Genomic DNA, 10,380 nt, shown 5'->3' with positions numbered 1-10,380 from the left:
ACGCGCACACACACTCACACACACACACTACACACACACTCACACACACACACGCACACTCACACACACGCTTCTGAAGGATCATGGGACACTGAAGACTGGAGGAACGATGCTGAAAATACAGCTTTGATCGCAGACATCAATTACTGTTTAACAGATATTCACACAGAGAACAGCTGGTTTACATTGCAATAATATTTCACTGTTTTGCTGTGTTTTGATCAAATAAATGCAGAGATCAACAAATGTTAAATCAGTAAAGATATGAACTCTCATCCACATGACAGTGACAACAGCAGCAGCAGCAGCAGCATAAATTAAGCCAGTAAAATGTAAAACAATGATAATATTTTAATAATAAATAACATAAAATGTTTTCAAGCTGCAATGCATGCTGGGAATCTGAGTGTTAAAAGATCTGTCAGAGCAACCAAAGATTAATCTTACTTTAAGATTTGTTTATTTTCAAATCCTTCTACATAATATGGGTAGTATTGGCCTCTTTAAACTAAAGGCAAACATTTATGCTGATAGACAAATGTATTGATTTGCAATGAGATGCACATATACAGTACCTCAGCACATGATTCTCAACCATGGTGAGGATCAACAAATTTTAAATCAGTAAAAATATGAACTCTGATCCACATGACAGCTAACTGACAGTGACAACAGCAGCAGCAGCATAAATTAAGCCAGTAAAATTTAAAACAATGATAATATTTTAGTAATTATTAACAAATGTTTTCAAGCTGCAATGCATGCTGGGAACTTGTGCAGTATTGTTCCACGTAAAATTGTTTGTTCAGATGACTCAATTTGAAAAGAATATGTTGTGAACAAATACTTGAGCATCTAAGTAAGGTAAACAAAACAACTTTTGCTAGCGACACGTTTGGAGTATTTTTGTTCGGTTCGCACAAAAAATTAAACTGACTTCTCCTACTAAACATTCTTTGTTCAGGCTACTTTTTTACATTTGTTAGTAGAACTTTTCGAAAGTTGTATTTTTTAGTGTGTGTGAAGCGTTAGTTACTCTGGAGAATCACTGCGGTCGATGGATGCTGTAATTATTAATACGGTGATATGAGTTATGGGTACTGAGAGATGCTCTGTGTGATCGAATGAAAACTAGTACTTTCTTTATAAATGAGATTTCCCTGTAAAAGCTGTGTGCTGTGGCTTCAGTGCACTGGGTGGCGCTGTTGAGCCGTGTGTTTCTGCAGACTCGTGTGTGTGTGTGTGTGTGTGTGTGTGTGTGTGTGTGTGTGTGTGTTGAATCTCTCTCTCTGCTCTGTGTGTTCAGTCAGGTGCCGCTGCTGGTACAGATCCAGCAGAAGTGGAGGAAGGTGTATGCGGGTGAGTGTCAGGGGCCCGGGGTCCGCTCAGACTTCGAGATGGTGCACCTGCGTAAAGCTCCTGGTCAGTACACACACCTGTCGGGCCTGCTGGACGTCTTCAAGAACAAGATCGTGAGTCGCTGCTCGCTGTCCGTCTCAAAGAGAACATGCGGCTCGTGTGCAGTGTTGGGCAGGAACACGTTGCAGTAATAATATTACAGTTACTATCCATAAAACAGCTCGTTACTTAATTACTTTCGATGCCTCAACCCCTGATTTAAAGTCCAACAATACAATAATTCCTAGATTTATATTCATAATTTTCACAACTCATGAACACATGAAGTCAGCAGAGCAGCAGGCAAGCTTGGAATATAAAAAGCTTACATTCAGTGGATAGAAATATTGCTGTTACATTGATTTAGTCAGGAGAAAAGATCTGAACACTGATGTGTAAGCCGTGGCATTACTTTACTCTGGCGTTACACGGCGTGCCCTCATCCCTCTGATCCTAATAAACATTTATAAAATCTTTTTAGAGAATGAAACATTTTCTTATGAACTTAGATGATTTTTTTTGATAAAATGCATCATGGAATATAATCGTATATGGGTATAACAGAGAAATTATTGCTGCAATTAGCTTCAAGCTACACACGACGATTAATGAGATTAAAACAACACTTTTACTTAAACGTCACTATTAATCACCACTTAACACTTAATCAGTGTTTGTAATCACTTCTGACTGCGGTCCAGTGTGGATTTTGGTCAAATGATGAGGCAGAAATATATTGTTAGTAATATTTTAGAAGAATTTTATGGGGAAGATATGCAATTGTGGGGCGTGAAAGAAAAGTAATGTAACTAGTAGTGTAACTAATTACTGTTGCCAGAAAGTAATAAGTAAAGTAATAATATTACTTTTGAAAGCTGTAACTAGTAATGAGTAATATATTACATTTTTTGAGTAACTAGCCCAACACTGGTCGTATGTGATTTATGGATGTTTCCTTATAATATAATTTATATATAAATATAATATATAATTCAGATATAATTGTTGATGTTTTTTCACTAGTGTGTGCAGGACACTATAGTTTATTTATGTAAGTGAGGAGAGCAAAATAAAGTGAACTGTGACATATTATACCCATAAAGTCTTCATACAGTGGACTACCGGATCAAAAATGATTCAGACACTTTGAGCTGAGCATGTTTTGCTGAAGTGTTTTTCTTTAATTGCTAATGTGATCTTTTTACACCACAGACTGAACTAAATGAAGCACTGCTTGCTAATTAGTTGAGCTAAATTGGTTTTATCTAATTGTGTTCTTAATGTAACAGCTGACAGCTATTCAACAGAATTCATTACATATCTTTCTATCAGAGTTATCTGACATTATCAAGATGAATTTCTTCTGCGTTCTTCTCATATTTTATTACCGTTTTCTAAACTATAGCCAATAAACTGTGATATAATGTGAGAAATGTTGAAGGTGTCTGAATACATTTTGGTTTGACTGTATAAATCGATTGCTTTACTAATTAAAACTCAAAAGCATTTACAGCTTTATTTGATATTGATTAACTGCAATAATTTATCACAGAAAGCTGCATTTGGGAAGTAGTTGTTCGTTTTTTTCTGGTGAAATGTATAATACTAAGTGATAATAAGTGCATAATGTGTGTGTCATGTTGTGTTGACAGGGCTGCCCGCTGACGCCGCTGCCGCCCATCAGCATCTCCATCCGCTTCACCTTCGTCCTGCAGGACGGTCAGCAGTGCTCGTGGCCACAGCAGCCGCCAGGTGCGTCTGACCTCTACCTGAGAGCATCAGCCCATTCACAGTGCTTCTGCAGCTATTCAGCGTCTTACAAACAGCTTCATTCACAAAGTCATGCCATTAAATGTTTCATGCACTGCAAAAAATAAATGTCTTCCTCGCTGCAAAAAGTGATTTTCTTACTTAGTATTTTTGTCTTGTTTTGTAGTATAAATATCTAAATATTCTTGAATCAAGATGCATTTACTTGACAAGTAAAATTACTTGAGATTAGTGCTGTCAAACGATGAATCGCATCCAAAACAAAGGTATTTGTTTACATAATATATGTGTGTATGCTGTGTATATTTATTATGTATATATAAATACAAACACATGCATGTATATATTTAAGAAAAATGTTATGTTTATATATTAAGTATATCTATATATAATATAAAATATAAATATATAAATGTATATACATGTCAATATTTTCAAAATATGTACTGTATGTGAGTATTTATATAAACATAATAAATATACACAGTACACATACATATATTATGTAAACAAAAACTTTTATTTTGGATGCGATTAATCATTTGCCAGCACTACTTAAGTCTTATTTTCTGAAAAAATTATCAAAATTTTGTTAGTTTTTGCTTAAAACTAGCAAAAATATCTGCCAATGGGGCAAGAAAAATAATCTTAATTCAAAGGCTAAACAAGATTATTTTTCTTGCCACATTGGCAGATATTTTTGCTCGTTTTATAATTTTTTGCATTGCAGTATTTTAGTTTTCTTTCTAATCTAAACATCCTTAAATCAAGATACATTTACTGCAAAATGAACATAAGAAGTCTTGTTTTCTGAGAAACTATGGAATGAAAACGTACTCGGTTACTAACGTAACCTCGGTTCCCTGAGATACAAGAACGAGTACTGCGTCTGCTAAGACGCTATGAGGAAAAACTCCTTTTTCTCCGATGACTGAAGCCTTTTTCAATAACGCAGTGTAACTGCACGGCCGTTGGTTCGTGGAACGCTATGGGGAACCAGTACAATCCCGTCGTGCTATGCTAGAGGAATGACTCATGCTTGAACTTGCCTTAAGCACCACAAGGGTAATTAATTAAGTAATTAGCAGGGAAGAGAGTGGAGTGGAGAGCACTTTAGGTATGTAACCGTGCCTTGGCTTCAGGGTGACCTTAGAGTCATTGGGCCCGAACTCAAGGCAGGTGGGGCTCACAGAGAGCGCCTGCAGATCACCCATACGCTTTACTGATGCTAACGCCAGTAGCAGAGCAGTTTTTAGCATCAGGGAACGAAGGTCAATGGGTTGTAGCGGCTCAAAGGGAGGGCTCTTTAGAGCCCTCCGCACTGTAAACAGATCCCATGTAGGGACTGTGATGGGGCGAGGCGGATTAAGCCTCCTAGACCGCTTCAAAAAGCAAACAACCAAATTGTTCCTGCCCACCGATTGGCCAGCTATAGGAGCGTGATAGGCTGCTATGGCTGCTACATAGACCTTGAGCGTGGAAGGGGAACGGCCCTTGTCCAACTGCTCTTGCAGGAAGGACAATATCAGAGATATGTCGCAGGAAGCTGGGTCTTCGCAGCGGGTCGTGCACCAGGCGGAGAAGACCGACCACTTAAAAGTGTAGAGGCATCTCGTAGACGGAGATCTAGCTTGAGAGATTGTATTTAGTACGCTCTCGGGGAGGTTCGCAGGCTCCCATCGAGAGGCCAAAGGTGCAGAGCCCACAGCTCGGGCTGGGGGTGCCATATCGTTCTGTTCACCTGAGAGAGGAGGTCCCGCCTCAGGGGAATGGGCCATGGAGCTGCTACCAGCAGCTGGGACAGCTCTGCGAACCTGTGATGGTTCCTCCAGAACGGGGCTACTAACAGAACCTTGTGCTCTTGTTCCCTGATTCGCCTGATTACCTGTGGGATCAGGGCGATCAGGGGAAAAGCATAAAGGAGGAGGTTGGGCCCGTTGTGGGCCAACACGTCCTTGTCCTTCAAGAAATAAGTTGAGCAATGAGAGTTGTCTTTTGAGGCGAAGAGGTCAACCTCTGCCTCGCCAAAGATCTCCCAGATTTTCTGAACCGTTTGCAGGTGGAGCATCCACTCGTCTGAGGGGAAATTGCTCCGAGATAGCATATCTGCTCCTAGGTTCAACTTGCCCGGCACATGCGCCGCTCTCAGCGAACGCAAGTTGATCTGAGCCCATTCCAAGAGGCGCTCTCCTAGAATAAAGAAGTGCTTCGAGGAGAGTCCTCCCTGGCGATTTATGTATGACACTACCATCATGCTGTCCGATCTGACCAGGACGTGGTGTCCCCTCAGGTCTGGCAGGAAAGTGCACAGGCCCAAACATACCGCCAGCATTTCCAGGCAGTTGATGTGCAGCCGACTTTGCTCTTTCGACCAGTGGCCGAAAGCCAGTTTGCCATCGCACAGCGCTCCTCAACCTAAGTTGGAAGCGTCTGTCGAGACCACCTTCCTTCTGCAGACCATTCCCAGGGGCACGCCCCGTTCCATCCACTGAGAGTCTTTCTAAGGGGCCAGAGCTACCACGCAGGTCTGGTCTCCCGAAGGTGTCCGAGACGCCAGGCGTGGGGCGGAACTAGTGGTTTCAGCCAGTACTGAAGGGGCCGCATACGAAGCAGGCCCAGCTGTAGCACCGGAGATGCGGAGGCCATGAGACCCAGCATCTTCTGAAACATCTTGAGGGAGCGAGAGGCTCCTAATTTGAAGGAGGCCGCAAGCTGCTGTATAGCCAGTGCACGTTCTCAAAAAAAAACGAGTCAAAAGCTGCTCCTAGGAACGGTATCCGTTGGTTGGGAGACAGAGTGCTCTTGGCAAAATTGATCCTGAGCTCCAGGCATTCTAAGTGGCTGAGGAGAAAGGATCTGTGAGATATTAGCTAACCCTCTGACTGGGCTAAGACGAGCCAGTCGTCGAGGTAATTCAGAACGCGGATTGCCATCTGTCTTAGAGGAGAAAGAGCCGCATCCATGCACTTCGTAAAAGTGCGGGGAGCCAGGGACAGTCCGAATGGAAGGACCATGTATTGATATGCCACTCCCTCAAAGGCAAATCTCAAGAATCGTCTATGATGGGGGGCTATCTGGATGTGAAAATACGCGTCTTTCAGATCCAGGGAGAAGAACCAGTCCCCTGGCACACTTGCGAGAGGATCTGCTTCAAAGTAGTCATCCTGAACGCCCGTTTCATAAGGGCGCGGTTCAGATATCTCAGATCGAGGATGGGCCGGAGGCTGCCATCCTTCTTTGGGACGAGGAAGTAACGGCTGTAAAAGCCTGACTCGCTCTGAGCTGGGGGAACCGTTTCTACGGCTCCTTTCGCCAGTAAATCGATCACTTCGGAGCGCAGGACGTGTGCTTCCTTGCTCTGAACCAAGGTGGGGACCACACCGCGGAACCGCAGGGGTCTTTGAGCGAACTGAAGTGTATAACCTCGTTTTATTATCCCCAAAACCCAGTCTGACACTCCGGGGATGGCCTGCCAGGCCTCGGCCCGTGTGGCAAGGGGTTGGATAAGATCGGGAGGTGGGCTGCCTTGTGGGGACCAGACACTCGTGATAAGTGGAAGAGGAAATTTGCTCTCTTTTTGAAAATGTTTATTTTATTTTTCCCACTATAATAGCAGCTGGTTGTGTGGGCGCTTTTTGAACGGGCCCAGTGTTCACAACGGAGTTGACTACAAACACACTGCCGTTGGCATCTGGAACTGAACGGGGTGCTTGGAGGCACAACAGAGGCTGCTTGGGGGGTGGTCCAGCTGCAGCGAGACTTGGCCCCCTCCTCTTCCTGTCCCGCAGATCAGGAGAACGCCTGAGGCACCGGGTCCACCGCTAACTTGGGCCGGGGTTCCTGACGCTTAGGAAACAGATAGCGCCTGGCAGAGCGGGAGCGCTGACAAGGCTCAGGTTTGGGAGCTGTCTGGGCAGCTGGAGGCGCAGGTTTCGCGGGCTGCTGAGTCGGCGCTGACTTGGGGGCGACTAGGAGCAGCCGTAGAGCTGGAGCGCTTCGGATGGAAGTGTCGCATGGCCTGGGATGACTTCTGTGCATCAGTGAAGCGCTCAGCGAATCCCTCAACCGCGGGTCCGAAGAGGCCAGTGGGGGAGACCGGGGAGTCCAGGAAGGGGGACCTTGTCCGCTTCCTTGATCTCCGTCAGCATCAGCCACAGGTGGCATTCTAACACCACCAGGCTGGCCATGGACCTGCCTATCGCCTGGGCCGTGGTTTTGGTGGCGCGTAAAGCCAGGTCGGTCGCGCTGCGCAGCTCTTTAAAAGCTGTGAGGTCCGGGCCGGACTCATCCATGCTCTGGAGGAGTTTGGCCTGATAGGTCTGTAAGACCACCATAGAGTGAAGCGCCGAGGCCGCCTGTCCAGCAGATGAATAGGCGGGCGACCTTTGCCTTCCAGCCGATAGCCGTGGGCGGGCAGAGATGCGTGGCCACAGACTCGTCCAGGGAAGGCATCTTGTCGTACCCCTTCTCTTTGGTGCCGTCGACTGTCGTGAGGGCGGAGGAAGAGGAGGCACGCAGGTGGGCCGAATAGGGGGTGCGCCACGATCTGGTGAGTTTGTCATGAACTGTTTGTCATGAGCCCTGCAGGAGCGACAGAGACGGTGCGCCATTTGCAATAACGACGCTAAATTTGCTCTTTTAAAAGCTCTTTTAGTAATTCGCCGGATGGCGGCAGGGGATCCAGAAGACCAGCACTGCTGCGGGTGCTGAAGGCGGCAGAGAGGGGTCTTGATCCGCTGCGAGGCGTTTCCCGGGACGCTTCAAGTCTCGGAAGTATCAGCGAAGATCGTTGTCGTCGCTGAAGGAGAAGAAATCTGAGGATGGTTCGTTTTTAATTCACTGCACGAACCAACGGCCGTGCAGTTACACTGCGTTATTGAAAAAGGCTTCAGTCATCGGAGAAAAAGGAGTTTTTCCTCATAGCGTCTTAGCAGACGCAGTATGAGTGAAATATTGATAGGGAACTTGTTTTCCTTTTGAATGAAGTTGATTTTGGCAGATATTTGTTTCTATTTTAATCATAAACTCACTTGATTTTGATCAATTTCTCATAAAACAAGATGCCTTATCTTCTGTCATTTTGTTTAAATGTGTCTTAATTTAAGAATCTTGAGTTGTTTGTGCTGGAGAATGAGAAAAATACAGAGGAAAAACAGCACTTTTTGCAGGGACAGTAAAATATCTCCATATTCTAGTAAATGGGGAGCAGAGCTATGCAAACCTTAAGCTTTTTTTTTTTTTTTTGGTAAAATGAATTAAAAAGTAATTTTGGAAGTTGTTAAAAAGATCTTTTGGAAGTTGTATTTTTAAAGTGTTTCTAACTCGTGTTCTCCTTAGACATGCAAGACACATTAGAGATCATGAATGTATTGTGTTCCCTTCAGTTTATTTTCTTTGGCTGGTCTTAAAAAGTTCTCAAAGTCTTAGTTTGCAGAAACCCTGTCTGTGGTCCGAACGAATGAAATGTGACCCTGCAGCACAAAAGCAGTGTTAAGTCGCTGGGGTATATTTGTAGCAATAGCCAACAATACATTGTGTGGGTCAAAATTATAGATTTTTCTTTTATGCAAAAAATAATTAGGATATTAAGTAAAGATCATGTTCCATGAAGATATTTAGTAAATGTCCTACCATAAATATATCAAAACTTAATGTTTGATTAGTAATATGCATTGCTAAGAACTTCATTTGAACAAATTTAAAGATGATTTTCTCAATATTTAGATTTTTTTGCACCCTCAGATTCCAGATTTTCAAATAGTTGTATCTCAGCCAAATATTGTCCTATCCTAACAAACCATACACCAATGGAAATATTATTTATTCAGCTCTCAGAGGATGCATAACATCTCAGTTTCGAAAAATTGTCCCTTATGACTGGTTTTGTGCTCCAGGGTCACACATCTGTTTCTGCGTCACTGTGACGGCTGTTTCTCTTTATGTCCTGCCATTCATCGCATTATTACTGTGGTTCTGTGGTGATCTGGCCTGTTTCCCGGCGAGTGTGCAAGTTTTATTTGATACACTAGCGAATCTTTCTCTGTTTCCATGGATCCGTGTGTGCGGATCAGAACATCTCTGTCAATATCTCGCTCCTCAGCGCATTCGCCGCTCTGAGTGTTTACCTCTGTATTAAGAAGCTGTTGACACAGGCAGATCATAATATTCCACGTATATCCTGAGTTGATTAACTTCTATATTACTTTGATCATGAGTTAATATCACAGGAAGGCTGTGTGTGTGGTTTCAGACTTCGATGCGCTCCTCGCTGGAGAGGTGGGAGGCGTGGAGTTCGGAAAACTTCCCTTCGGAGCGTGTGAAGATCCCATCAGGTGAAGGTCATGCCGGCAATTAATCCTCAGAAATCACATTTACCTGAAATACTCCATCTACTAAAATAACTCAAATAAAAATTAATAAAAACTGTATTGACATATACTAAAACTACTAAACATGACAAAAAATGCACAACAAAATTAATAAACTTTAATCAAAAATAAAGTGAAACAAAATTTAAAAATAAAATCTATTTCAGAATATTAATAAAAACTATAATAGGATCTTGATGATGCTAAAATAAGACCGCTTCGCACTTTAAAGGGACAGTTCACCCCAAAATTAAAATTCTGACATCATTATCTGATCCTCAAGTTTATTTCTTATGTGGAACACAAAAGATGATGTTTTGAAGAATGCTGGAAAGCAAACAGTTGCTGGTAGCCTTTGACCTCCACAGTATTTCTCTCCATATTATGGCTACCAGCAACTGTTTAGTTTGACTGTCTGTTTCACACAAGAAATAATCTTGTACAGCTTGAGGATGAGATAATGATGTCAGAATTTAAATTTTTGGGTGAACTGTCCCTTGAAGGATAAAAACACCAAACTGCATTGAAGGGGGAAAAACAGTTTTCTTTTTTAGTACGTATTAATTATAGTTCAGTACATCATATAATTATATATATATATATATATATATATATATAAAAAAGTCTTAAAAGTTAGTCAACTAATTTTTTCCTTCAAGACTATCATAAATTTGTCAATTTAGTTCCATAAAAAGGTATATTGGTCTAATTTGAATCTGGAAAGTAGGACTGGTTACCACTTGGTCTAAAAGGGGTCATAGGATGCCCATTTTACACAAGTTGATATGATTCTTTAGGGTCTTAATGAAAAGTCTGTAACATAGTTTGGTTAAAATTTCTCAAT

The 10,380-nt window shown here is 42.6% G+C and overlaps 1 pseudogene; it reads left to right on the top strand.

The window, feature by feature from the left end:
- The window catches only part of LOC107685455 (rab3 GTPase-activating protein catalytic subunit-like), a 55,816-nt pseudogene that overhangs the window by 3,306 nt on the left and 42,130 nt on the right, over window positions 1-10,380 (top strand).

Source organism: Sinocyclocheilus anshuiensis, unplaced genomic scaffold, assembly GCF_001515605.1.
Source record: "Sinocyclocheilus anshuiensis isolate Anshui unplaced genomic scaffold, SAMN03320099.WGS_v1.1 scaffold661, whole genome shotgun sequence".
Taxonomy (NCBI): domain Eukaryota; kingdom Metazoa; phylum Chordata; class Actinopteri; order Cypriniformes; family Cyprinidae; genus Sinocyclocheilus; species Sinocyclocheilus anshuiensis.
This window is presented reverse-complemented; position numbering and strand designations above follow the sequence as displayed.